Genomic DNA, 14,562 nt, shown 5'->3' on the forward strand with positions numbered 1-14,562 from the left:
CTATCTTTCTTAATATGAAACTTCAGTTTACAATCTTTTGTACTGGTGCAGCCTTATACCAGTACGCAGGCTACAACCTGCAGAAGGCTTCAACCTTCTCTCGTTCTCCAAACTTCCTTGGAAGGGAGCTCCAACCCCCTTTTTCTTTTGTACTAGCCAAGATACTAGTACGTAGGTGCTGACCTACAATCTTCCTTCTTCCAGGTATCACTTTTCATACATTTTCAGACTTGGATATTCCTGAAGCACAACATTACAATCTGAAGACCACAATTCATTCAATTTTCACAACAGATCATTGAAGCATAAAACAACCAACTTTGAATCACTGAACCACTGAACCCTGTCAATCACCAGTTACCAGAACACAGAGCAGACTACAGAACTCTGTAATAACAGTCAGATCCCACTGTAAACCCAAATCAAGCTTCAAAAGATATACGCTACTTTAATGAGCAGAAACCGCGTATACACGCGCTTTTACCGAAGCCAACCTGCGTACAGATCTAAAAATAAACTTTCTCAACTTGCAGCTGTACCAGATATTAGTTAGACTCAGAACGTAACATTGCGACAATATGCAGATCTAGAAATACGCATAATCAACCATAACATGATAGTGCATTTCAAACCATTTGATCCCGATCTCTCCTTAGATCTAGTTCTCCATCAACCGATGAGATCTCTCCTTAGCTCAGATCAACCAACTTAGAACCTGCATATCAGATCTCTTTCTCTCTTAGATATTCATGCCTTGTCGAAAGATGATCTTTGCCTAATGATCTTCTTCTCCTTATATAGCCTTAGGCCTTTCTCAATACCAAGAGCCAAAACCATAGTAACACAATACCATCAACTTTAAAACTAGGGATCGACACGCCCGTCGAGACATAATGGTCCGAAATCATAGGCACAACTTCCAAGGTCTAACCACCATGAACCAAAGGAACCTTTCCACATACACGCGCTTTTTCTGAATCTAACTTGCGTGTACACGCGACTTGGGCTTAACGAAAGAGCGTGTATGAGCTTTCTTGTCATGCTGTACTGAGATCTGTCTTCTGATTGAGTTGCCATCACCTGTACTAACCTTTGAGCACCTGTACCATCCACTGAGTGAGTTGCCATCAAGGACAACACTTGAACCATAATGCCAACACTCTCCAACATCTACAAGGAACAAAAACAAGTTTCCACCAAAGAAAGAAAAAAAGGGTCAAACCTAGTCAAAAGAAGTCAAATTTTGACTTTCTCCTCCTTTTCTCAAATGCTCCAACAAGGCCAAGGCCATGCCAATCCATCACCATCATCTATTTCCACCATCCACTCATTATTTCCAAGCTTCTACCACTCATTTTCCTTGCTGTCGCAAAATACTACAAGAAGGCTCTGTTTTACAACAGGAAACAAAAATACATAGAGCATAAATTTATTTTTTCCATAACTTGAAAACCATGCATCCATTTTCCAAGTTGTTTGGTGAGCACCAGTATTGCAACAATAATGTTGCAACTCCTGGGCTGCTTAGTTTACTCTTATCAACTCGGTAGTTCGTAACAAACTTGGAAGCGATGGTGTTGTATGCAGAAGTACTAGTTCTTACTATAGGCTGTCACTTGGTCAGCTGGTGCAAGATCACTAGGAGCTCAAGCCAACTTCTATGGATTCCAGAAGAAGCTCTATATGTGATGAAAGAAAGGAAAGCTTACTCTACAGAGGCTATTCTAATTGCAGAAATGAAAAATACTGAAATGTAAAGTAAACCTAGAAAACCCTACTTAACCAACTAATCCTACTTTTGCAGAAAGCACTATGAAAACCATGAAATGTATGCCATTACCTACTCAAGGAAGTAAACAACATCTACTCAAGCTATTTCTAGAAGTAAATGAGAAAAAAAACATGTTTTTGGATTTTTATGTGAAATTGACATGCTTGTATTTTATTGTGTGTGAAGGTGGAAGCGAATAGGTGGTGTTGAAGGACGAATTTGGGGTTTGAGGTGATGTAGGATGGTGTAGATGGGTCCTAGGAGGTCTTGGGTGGCCTTTTGGAGGCTTTTCCCACACTCGGCCTTCAAAAGAAAGCCTACAGGAGGACATAGGGGATCTACAGGAGGTCTATAGGAGGATGCCGAGAGCAGTTTTGAAGGTGTGAGAGTGGGTGGAAAAGGTAGATGAAGGTTGGGATGATGTGTTAGGGCACCTAGGGTCCACCAAGGATCACTAGGAGAGGGAAAGATGATTGGGAGAGAGGAAGAAATCCTATGGAAAAATGCAGAAAACTAAGGCAGATTTGAGGTGAACTTTGGGCGACCTATAGGGCATGGATCAGGGAGAGAATGTGATGGTTGATAGGTTGACCTACTGTGATAAGAGATTTTCTGTAAAAGAACTGACAGTCAACCAATGAGATCAAGCAAGCAAGGAAATGAGTACATCAAAAAACAAAATTTTGCATCAAGCTAGTCTAAATTATGAGCTATGGAAGTAAATGCTGAAAAATGCTACAAGGAGAGAAAGCATGGAAGAAGACTTATTGCAAAGACATAAATGAGCATGGTGGAAGAGATCTAAAGCAAAGCATTAACCTTCTAACAAACTGCAAACACTAGAAATCCTATGGAGAAGGAAAATCTGTGTTTTTGGGGCAGCAAGAGGGTCTTTGCCTCAGTTCATGGTCCCAAAGGGAGGAAAAGAGGCCAAGGCACTATTGCTAGCCTTTTGAATCTTCTTTCTATCACTGCTTAACCTGCTATAGAAAACACAAATGGAAACAACCTTCTAAATCACCAAAAGCAACCTATTCTTAACCAAGAAAGAAATTCATCTAACAACAACTAATCCATAAACTGAAACAAAGCATATAAATACAAACAAGAGGAGCTTGGCTGCTTAGATTGGGCCCTAACCCAAGAGCTTCAGCCCTCTGAAATAACTCAGTGCTAGCTCAAAAAGGATCTCATCTTTATTATCAAAATAGTAATAGGATTACATGAAACTGTCACCAAAAGTAAGCTCGAAGTTGAGCAGAGTTTTACAATAGCAAAAGTACAACAAAAATCCAACAAAAATTCGACCCTAGTGAGGCCCTAGGCCTCTCTACTTATACAACTGAAGCTCCCAACAGCTTCCTTAAAATCAGGGAGGCTTGGCTCCGAAAACTCAAGATAAACATATGTTATCCTCCACTTGCTTGACTGCCTCCTAGCGCATTGATTTGGTTGTTTGTACTCCAAGCTGCATGAAGGGGAATTCGAAGTGGGGAGTAATAAATGAGGGGGATTCCCTCCTATAAGTCCTCTCCTTTGTCCACTTCGAATTATTGCTGCTAATTTTCCATTGAATCTTTGACTTTGTCTTCAAAATTCAACAAAAATCTTAATTAAACACATATTAGATCTCATGGCATCATAACTAACTCAACTCACTCCATAAGCATAAATATAATAAAAAAACATGCAATAAGCTAAGAGAATGGTTGATTTAATTATGTTAGGAGGAAAAATGAGCCCATATAATTACCCATTTATGGGTCTCATCATTGTTTCAGGTGGAGATGAATATGGATTATGGTAACATGTTCAAGCAATTTCAACAAATTCCAGTGCACAGTTTTCGAGAAATTGGCCTCCATCGCCTACAACCATTTTTGAATTTTCTCGATATCCGTGCATCCATTTAAAAATATGTTTCGTGGGGAGATGCATATGGATGATTGTAACATGCCTAAGCAATTTCAACGAATTCCAGTGCACGATTTCCAAGAAATCAACCTCCATCACCTTCAACCATTTTTAGTTCTTCTCAAGATCTATCCATCCATTAACCAATTTTTTTTTATGGGGACGTGTATAATGCTGATGGAAACATGCTCAGAAAGTTTCAGGTCAATCCATTCTACCGTTTGGGAGATATGGACAAAACAAGTCTGCTACAAGAGGCTGTCCTGAATTACTACATGAGTTTCCTGTAGTACTACAAGAAGTTCTGAAAATCTACAGGAAAGGTAGTCCGATGGAAAAATTATGATGCAGGCTTGTTTTGGGATAGGAAAAAATGAAATTTACTTCACCACATCTCAGCCAACACCCATCATGACCATGTCACTCTATGACCACACCTTCCACTCATTCCAATACCTATTTACCTTCCAACAGAGAAAGGACACAAACATTAAAAAAAAGGGGAGTTACAACAGCCTATTTGGAAGTAACATTAGGCTTTAGGCCTAGCCTCCAGCACCGTGATTGAAAGAGGAGAAGCATAACTACATGCACAATGAAACTCTTCCAGAGCTCGGTAGCAACAAACGAAGACATCACCTGCACATCAACAAGAAGACAACCCATCAGAAAAATAAGATCAACAAAAAAGAAAAAGTAAGTCAAGAAGATGTACTTGAGTCATGAAAAGCACAACAACATCAACTCAGCAGCAGCATGATGTCTCTCCAACACCCATTAGGTAGGTACAGGTATGCAATATTCTTGACCTTTTCTCTTGAGCATATTATAGTTAGAAATTTGTTGTCAATGCATGAGAGATGAGGTTTTATAAGCTAAGGATGGGTCAGAAGTCTCAGCCACCTTCAACTAGTTAATTGCAGCTCACTCCTTCACTCATGCAATGTTGAAAAGTCAAATTATGAAGGGTGATGATTTCAAGGAATGAGGACAACAGTTAAAAGAAGAAATTTTTGCAAAGGCCAAGTCACCACAACACTCCAAGCCCTCCATCCACTTCATATTCACTATCTATCCATCATTCATCCATCCCATTTCATAATTTCAAGAACAAGCCTATCTCACCATGAAATTTCTTGAAAAAGAAAACAAAGCATCCTCTCCATTTTCACAAACCTACATCATTTCTCATCACTCCCATACAATTAGAAGACTCTGAAGGAAGAAGGAATGACTACTACAGGAAGGCAGAATGCTGCTACAAGAAGGAAGAAAGAAAAAATTGTGCTAAAACCCAAAATGATAGTGCCTAAGAGAGACCTAATCAAAACAAAGAACTCCAAGGCCATTAGGCAACCATCTAGGCCACAAGAGAGAAGAAGAAGGCAACAAAAGGAAATGAGGCATCCACCATCAAAACAGAACTCAAACTGCAATGATGAAAAGAGACTTTCCAAGAGGTCTCTAATCTCTTTCTAGCTTTTGTCCAAGGCCTAAAAGATGTTATAGAAATGAGAGAAAGGCATGGGAGTCAAGTTGAGGGCCTGTCCTAGGCTCAGACTATCATTTATGCTCAAAAAGGGTTTCCTGTAGTTTTAACAGGGTTTCTTGTAGTTTTGATAGGAATTACTACAAGATGTCCTAGTTCTCATCTAAAGACATTTTGAAGGTTTCAGAGGTTTCCAAATGGTTGAACAAGGTAGAAGAAGGTTGATAAGGATGTGGAAGACCTTGCCAAACTGAAAAATATTCAAGAACCATCTTGAATAAGGGGAAGAAGGAAAACTAATGGTCTCAAGAAACAAGGATTTTTCTTTGCACAAATATTTTTTTGGGCTTGTCCTTGCAAAACTTACAACCAAGATTCTTAATGCACAAAAGAGAGGCCACCAGGTCCATGGATGATGCACAATGAGGTCACTAAGTTGCTCAGAGGATGAGTAACACTTTCAGCAGGGGGTATGATGGGCTTCTAAATTAAGGCCCATGCCTCTAAATTAAACATAAATTAAGGCCTGTGACCATCCTTCAACACATTAACCTCTATTTTTGCATTAGATAATGTATTTTTAACTTTAATATATTGATTAGGAAGGTTTATGAATAATTGCATATTTGTGCCTAATATTATTTATTTTTGTGGAATATTATGAGAATATTGGGCAGATTATGAAGATTTGGAGGAGGAGATAATTTAGGGACTGACTCTCCACTATAGGAGGATCACTATTAAATAATAAATCAACAAGATATTATGGAATTATGGAACAGATTGTGGAACTCCAATGATTGAGAAAATCTAGGAATGTGTTCGCTGCCATTTAATGCAGATTCCTAGTATTGGGAACTAGATCCACTAATCAAGGGATGGAAAAATTTCTTCCATTCATGGGGAATGACTCCTAATCATTTTTTATAAGTACCAAGTCGAATTTGCCTCTAGGGGGAGATTTTCATTAGTCTTCTTGTGGAGAGAACTTGTATTTTTGTAGCTCCATTGTATTTTCTTGCAGGGATGTAATGGTATTGATGAAAATAATGAAGATTGGTGTCATGTTAAGCTTCTAAATCTTATTCTCCTTCATAGGTCTCTGAGTTTCCTTGGGCTTGGCCATCCCAAGAACCTCAAAGCTCTTTTGTATCATTTTATTTCCTTCTTTCCACTTATTCACATGCATCTCTTGTTTTTATTTCTTTCTATTTCTGCATTTAGTATTAATGATTTCTTGTTGTAGGATTGGGTTAAAAGGTTGATGTAAGTTCTTTTGCAGGATCACAAACATCATTTCATCCTTGCAAAAGATTTGGAAGGTCATAGTAATCATTAAGCTACTTGGATTAGCTTTCTTATTCCCAAATCTAGATTTCTGGAACTCCTTTGTGGCAAAGAACAATAAATTTCTGCTATTTTTTAGATCATACTAACAAGCTTCAATCGACTTGGTTCCACTTTCATCAGATCAAAAAAACATTCTAGTTCATAACAAAAATTACCCCATTGCATTTGCACTTGATTAGTTTAGGCATTTTATAGATTTACTAGCTCACTAGTTCTCGAATTTCTAGATTTTCGACTAGTAATTTCTGCTATTTTTTAGCGTGGGTTAACAGAGGTATTTTTGAGTGATTCCACTTGGAATGGGGATCTAAGACATCCTAGTCAATAAAAAAATTTGTCCCTTCCAATTTGGATTTGATTTTCTTGGTCATTTGATGAATTATAATTTCATATAGTAAATCTGTAACAACCTATAGTAAAACATGGGATCCTGTAGGAGAACTAGGGGATCCAGTAGGAGAACTAGTACATCTTGTAGGAAATCCTGTAGCGGCCCGTTTTGAGCCCGAATTGAGAAAAATAATCATTGAAGCTGGGATTAGGCCTCTACTTGACCTCCATGCCATCAAGTCCATTTTAACCCTCTTCGTCCATACCTGTCTCCACTGCCAAAGAACAAGTGAGGATTAGCATTTGCGTTTATAAAACAAAAAGATTAAAAAAATGAGTTCTTTTATATTTACACATGCACACAGTAGTTAGTACTCTCTAGATCATATTTCATGCTTAGATTATTTAAAACATCACATGTGACAAATAAGGTTAAAATAGGGTTCTTTTGCAAACAAAGTGTGTTAATAAGTAGATAAAGGATTTCATGTTACTTTACAAGCATTTTTAAATTCAGTCTTTCATTTCTGCAAATAGGAAACATTTCTTTTCTCTCATGATAGCAAAGGAAGGACACATTGTATGCTGCACATATAGTGTCAATACCTCTTAAGTTTGTACGAACCCCGGGTTGATAATTAAAATTCGATAGCCTTGGGAGTTGTAGCATTCTCGCTGCAATACCGAGGCTCATCACCTGACTTGGTTGGATTTTGCATATGAGAATAAGAGCTATTTTCCTCTTGTATTTTAATGAGTATTTATTCTTTTTATTATGTGGCTTCGATGGTTGTTCTATCATCGTTATTATTTTGGTTATATGTTAGTTATAAGCATGGTTTTATGACATACTTTAGTTATGGCTATCATCATGTTTTGATTAGTAAATGAATGGATTATGAATGCATGACCTAATATATGTTATTGCAACTATTGTGAGATGGAATCAAACCTTCTTGATGATTTTTAGATAAGTATGAGACCCCTATGTTCAGATATGCATTTATAACTTGTAGATTACATGTTCACAATGTGTTTGACGAAATGTTTGTCATGGTCAGGCCTTGTTAGGTCAATTTATTGTCTAAATTTTGTATTAATGGCTTTGTTCTTGTGTCATTCATCATTCTAGAAAGTTCTATTAAGTTATGGGCAGAGGTCTGGATCCTAGCCTTGAAAAAGTGGTTTAGATTTCGAGGTAGGATGCACTGAATTGGGTAAATTAGACTGCAGTCACTAGGAGGTAGGGTTATCCATGTGACTGGAGGCTTATATTCATTGGATTGCCTTGTTATGCATGTGACTAGTAGCCTAGGTTAGTGAAAAATCAAGTTAACTAAGGGTTATGGCACCTGGATTGGATGGTTGGCTCTTGGGGATCTTGTAGCTCCTGAGGGTGGTCAATAAACTTTTGGTTGGACGATTACACTTATTTAACTATACCTAGGAGGTTGATTCATATCATAGTAACTCTTCATCACATATTTACCCCAGTAAACCGGTGAACTTAAGTAAGTGTGGGAGGAGGGTGTCACACCCCACACCACAATCTATGTGCATGAGAATATAGGATCCCTATTTTGGGTTGTGTGGTCAAATAAGAAGTCTCTAGAATATGTACATAGCCCATACCTCTGAAGTAGTTTAGTATCACTCCCCATTCCTCCATATAACTATTAGAATTTGGGTAGTTAAATTATCGATTCTAAACCATGAACCTTTAATTCAAGTAAAATATGAAACTTCCCATTCCCCCCTATAGCTTCCCCTTATGCATCGGGATCCATGTTAGTTTTTCTCTTCTTCAACTTTTAGTAATACATTAAATAAAATGTTTATTACATCACATAAATTTTGTCAAGCTATCCATGATGGATATCCCTAGCATTCTAAGTTTCAATTACAATTTACAAAACTTGGGGTTTAAAAAGGGGTGTTACAATTCCTTTCCCCTTAAGGGAACATTGTATTTGTCAATATACTATTCATGGTGGGGACTATTTATAGTAAACAAAAATGGGTATGCCTTTTTCACAACATCCTTTAGCTCCTATGTTGTCTCATCCGCTCCAAAGCGCTTCAATTGTACCTTGACTTGCATGTTGGCTCAGTTTTGGAGAAGAGTCTCCTTCCAGTCTAGGATGTATTAAGGTTCTATTTGGAATTCTAGTTTTAGTTCAACCTAAGTTATGGTCTAATGAATTACATGGTTAACATCATGTACATATTTCCTACATAATGACACGTGGAAAATATTGCGATTCATTGTAGGAGGTAAAGCAAGCTTGTATGCCATTGGTCCCATTCTTTCTAGGATCTCAAATGGTCCATGATATCTTGGGGATAAATTGGCACAAGATAACACATGCTCCCATTCTCAAGGAAATTCTCTTTGGTTTGATTATGAGGTAAAATAGCTCTCCCACCTTGAAATCTTTATGATTTACGTTTTGATCAACATAGTTTTTTTGTCGATCATGTGTTGCCTTCAAGTTCTACTTGATATTTACCACTTCTTGTTGCATTTCTTATAGCATATCTAGTCCAAGTGTAATTTGGTCGACCCTATTACTCCAACTCATTGGTATATTACATTTATTGTTATACAGTGCCTTGAAAGGACTCATCTTCAAAGACTCCCGATAGCCATTTTTGTAAGAAAATTCTACTAGGGGTAAGTATTCTTCCCACTTTCTAGGATGACGCATTACATACACCCTTAGCATGTACTCATGTACCCTATCAACTATTTCTATTTTCACATTTGTCTAAGTATGATAGTGATGTTGAAGGCCAACTATGTTCCAAAACCCACAAATAAAGATTTGTAAAAATTTGAGGTGAATTTAGCATCTCTATCTGATATAATGGTCATGGGCATGCCATGCAATCTAAATTTTCTTTCATGCAAATATTTGCAATTGCAATTGTTTTACAGGTGAACTTCATATGAATGAAGTGAGCTACCTTGCTTAGCTTTTCCACCACCATCATAATTGCATCATGTTGTTTTCCTATTTGGCAACCCAACGATGAATTGCATGCATATGACTTTCCACTTTTGCTCTATAACTTGTATGGGTTGCAATAATCCATTGGGATGCTTATGCTCCACTTTGACATATTAAAACTCCAAAAACTTGGGAATGTAATCTACAATCTCTTTCTTCATTCTAGGCTAATAATATAACTTCTTTTAGCTATTATCATCTTCTGATAGTTGGATGGCCTATATAAGGCCTCTAGTGGAGTTCATCCATCACAAGTATCTTTAATTCTACTGTGTTAGTATGTACAACTTTCCCTTGTACATTAAAAGGATTTCCTTTGTAATTGATAATCAACACACCTTAGCCCCTTGGGCTCTTGATCCAAACATTGTTTCACATTCATGCGAGGCTGATCAAACAAATATCTCAACCCATTGTGATATGTTAATAACACAAAAATCCTTCTCAATAACTAATATTTCCACATATTCAATGCATACATATGGCTACAAGTTCAAGATCATGTGTCACATAGCATTGTTCATGTTCATTTAGTTTTTTTGACTCATAGTTGATCACATGCCCTTCTTACATTGGAAATTCTCTGGGTCCTTCCTTGTAGGCATCTATATAGATTGCAAAGTCTTTGTCTGTATCCATGATATTGAGGATAGGTGCATTTGTTAAGAGGTGCTTGAACTACTGAAAGTTCACCAACTAGTCTGATGTCTAAATAAATTTCATTCCTTTCTTTTGTGGTGAGGTGACTGGGTGACTGATCTTCTAAAATCCTTGCATGAATCTTCTATAATACATAGCCAAGCCCATAAATGACCTCACCTCTATCAAAACTATGTCACACTTCAAGGTGTTGGCCATTCCATAATCACCTTAATCTTCTAGGGTCCATTGCCACTTGTCCTTTTAAATGCATGCCCCAAATAATGCACTCGCTTCTAAAAAGTCACATTTTCTAAATTTTGCATACAACTTATGGTCCCTTAGCACTTGTAACACTATACTAAGGTGTTCTTCATGCTCTTTTTTATCCTTGGAATACATCAAAATAATGTTGTTTATCAAGCACATGAAAGTAGTTGGTGCTTCAATATGTCCAAATAGAACCACCATAAATTCATAATGACCATATCGGGTCATGAAAGTAGTTTTTTGAATATATTCATCTCTTATACATACTTGGTAGCACCTTGGTCTCAAGTATATCTTGGAGAACACTATGACTTCCCTTAATTGATAGAATATATCATTGATCCATGACAATAGATACTTATTTTTTATAGTTACCTTGTTTAGTTGTTGATAGTTGATGAAAAATCTGAGGGTTTTGTCTTCATTTTTCATAAATAAGTCTAGTGCTCCCGCAAAGGATACACTTGGCCTAATATATCCCTCTTTTCAGTATTTTGAAGAGACCGTAGTTTCCATTTTTCCTTTCCCGGAATCCAACAATTCTTTTAATTGCAACTTCAATTGTACTAGTTCAAGTGTAGTCATACTGTATGACACCTAAGGCACTAGCATCGCTCCCAACATTAGCTTAATAAAAAAATCAATGTCTCGCTTAGGTTTCAATCTTGGTATTTCCTCTGCAAATACATCCCTATACTCCTGCAACATTGGATAATCTCCAATTTTTAACTTGTTATCTTCAAAAAAATCCAACATATGAATAACATACGACTAACATCCTTTCTTGCAACATTTCTTAAGATACAAAGTTGAAATATGCCTCATTAATATGGCTTTTCCTTGATTTACAATCTCCTTAGTTTTCCTTCTCCATCTTCATATTCTTAAACTTTATTAAACTATTATAATTTTTCCTTGTACGTTTTTAACTAATTCGTGCCCATCAGTAGGTCATATGATCTAGGTGGAAATTGACATCCACCCACCTATTTAACTTAGAGCCCCACCATTGTTTCTTTCAGTCTCCTTAATTGTAGCACAATTTACTATTTTTGGTAGTTTTTTTCAGGTGCTAAATTTCCAGAGCTGTTTGGAGGCCCTAAACTATGTTTTTTTGGAAAACAAAGTGTCAAAAGTTGTATTCCTCAGATAGATATCTCTAACGAGGTATTGTATGCATCAAATGGAGATTGTATGCCAATGTTACGACCTCGAGAAGTTGATGTACCAATTTACCGCAATAGGGGCCACAGACTTTTGGCGCTTCATCTCATAAGGTTAGGTTTTTGGATGTTTAAGGTTTTCCATTGTTTATCAATAATAAATAGTCCTTCGAGCCTCATTGTAACTCGGTTTAGAAGGCATGTATCTGCCACATCTCTTCTCAGAGATAAGCTACCATTGTCTGAGTTAGTTTATTTCCATTCTGCATGTAAATATGTTTTAATACTTTTTTATTAATGAATTTAAGTTCTAATTTTGTTGTATCTTTGTGTTCTGCTTATATTTGTATTTCATTTCATTCCTTCATAAATATGGATCATCATATGACCCCAATGGCAGCACATTCAAGGTCACTTCAGTGTGCAGTCCATTCATTTGAAATGGGTACTCTTCAATAACTTCAATCACCTTTATCTTAGTTCCTATAGCTAGCTACACTAACCAAGCCCTGATATGCTTCTTTCTCTATAACACACAAGCTTCAACAACTTATGGATACATATATTTGAGGTTAGAACTAGGGTCAATCTAAATTAAACTGGAGCATTTTGAAGTTGTACCTTCCATCTCCACCATTGTAGCGTAGTGGTCTACTTGCCAAAGTTACACAGTTGGATAAATCTTGGGCATGCTTATAGCCACACCGTCAAAAGTAGTAGCCTCTTAGAGATTGAAAATTCCCTTGTCTTTGTTCCACTTGCAAGGGAAATCTTGTATCAAGTGCTCTTCCCTGCACCCCCAACATTTCAGTGCCCCTTTCTTTGGCTCTTCTGCCTTTTCCTTTGTTGGCTTGTTTGGATTATTCCCACTTTGAGTGGGATAATTCTACTTGTACTCACACCTTGTTGGAACACTCAACTCGAAAGACTTGGATCCTTTCTTCTTGAACCTATCCTTCTCTTTATTTTTCCATGATTTATGTTATTCCAACTTGTTCTTTGACTATTCATAATAGTATTTTCCCTTCCTAATAGTGTCATCAAGTGTTCTTGGTTCATCAAACTAAATATAGTCTTGATAGGACCATGGTAATCAAAAATTAAATCATTTTATTTTCACTTTCTCATCTTCGATATAAGGAACATATCTTAACAACTCTATGAATCTATTTGCATAAGCATCACTAGTGAGATGCCCCAATTTATGCCAATGGATTCTCCAATATTTCCATCATAATGCCTTTAAGATAGGTACTTTTCCATTAAGTACTTTTCAATTTTACTCCATGTTAGCTTCTTCTCTCGAATTTCCTTGACATTCCTGAGATCTTTCCATGAAATGTTAGCCTTTCCTTTCACATAAAATATGGTTACTCTAGCCTTCATGTTTCTAGAGTAATTGTGTACATTGAAGCACTTATTTAGGCCTAGTAGTGATGCCTCAACTTCCTCATTTTTCCTAACTCCTCCACCAAAATTAGCAAGCTTTTCCTTTTTGAATTCCTCAAGAAGGTAACTATTTTCAAGTCTTTCCTTCTTCTTTTTGTGCAATAGTGATATGGTTGATATGCTATACAATTTGTTTGTTTGATTCCTCATTAGAGGTGTCTACTAAGGTGTCCTCACTAGATGTATACCTTTTGGCACTTTTCTGTCTCTTCCTTGAGATGGTTATTCATATATTGCTGGCTACTGGCCCATATTTCTGAATTTTTGATGAACTAAGAACCCTCCTTTAATGCTTATCTACATTATTGGTAGCTAGTATAAGCTACCTCTGCATTTGTAAAGTTGATACACTCTATAAAAAAACTAAATTTATTTCAATATGCTTCTCCTAGGCTTTAATTATCCTTCATTATCTGCCTTACAACTTTGAAGTTTAGCCTTAAAACTTCTAATTGTTTCCACAAAATTAGGAGGGGTCTCAAACACTTTTACCTCATTTGTCTCATCTTCTCTATTGTGTGAAGTTTTCTCTAAGCTATCCTGCACCATTTTGTTGAACATTCCTTCCTTATCCACTATTGTAAGTCTCCTTATGTGTTGGAACAACATACCAATTTTAGTATAATAAAATAATTAAATTTCATCATATTTATTTTTCTTGGTCATACATGCATTGGCTCGAGATCAATGTCCTATTGTTGTAAGTCACACTCAAATATGGGTTATATAAATCCTCAAACCAGGTAAGTTTTGAATTCAAGAATTCATTACAACAAACATTTATTTTTGTAAAAGAACATTTATTGTTAACAAAACTAATCTCACTTTCTTTTCTTGAACCCATTTAATGTGAGTGTTGAATCTCAATTTTGATACCTCTCTATAATGATACCTAGCCCCCCCAAGGCCTTTTTAAGGGGATGTGATGTTTAGAATTAGGTTACTTTATGGAGACAGGGTTATTAAAATTCATCTTCCTTCATAACCACTCTAAAGCTCTTTTGTGTGATCACCATCATCTTCAGCTCATCGAGAGCCTTCCAATGATATAAAATTCATGCAAATATGACTATGGACACTCAGTTATTCCCATTTGAAGATTCATCCTTTATAGTGCCACATGAACATTTGTACCATTGGCATGTGGCATAGAGGGACAATCCTTTCACTTATATG

The sequence above is a fragment of the Pinus tabuliformis genome, chromosome 9 (assembly GCF_031772625.1).
Source record: "Pinus tabuliformis cultivar Carrire ecotype Pingquan chromosome 9, CPIR1, whole genome shotgun sequence".
Lineage (NCBI taxonomy): Eukaryota > Viridiplantae > Streptophyta > Pinopsida > Pinales > Pinaceae > Pinus > Pinus tabuliformis.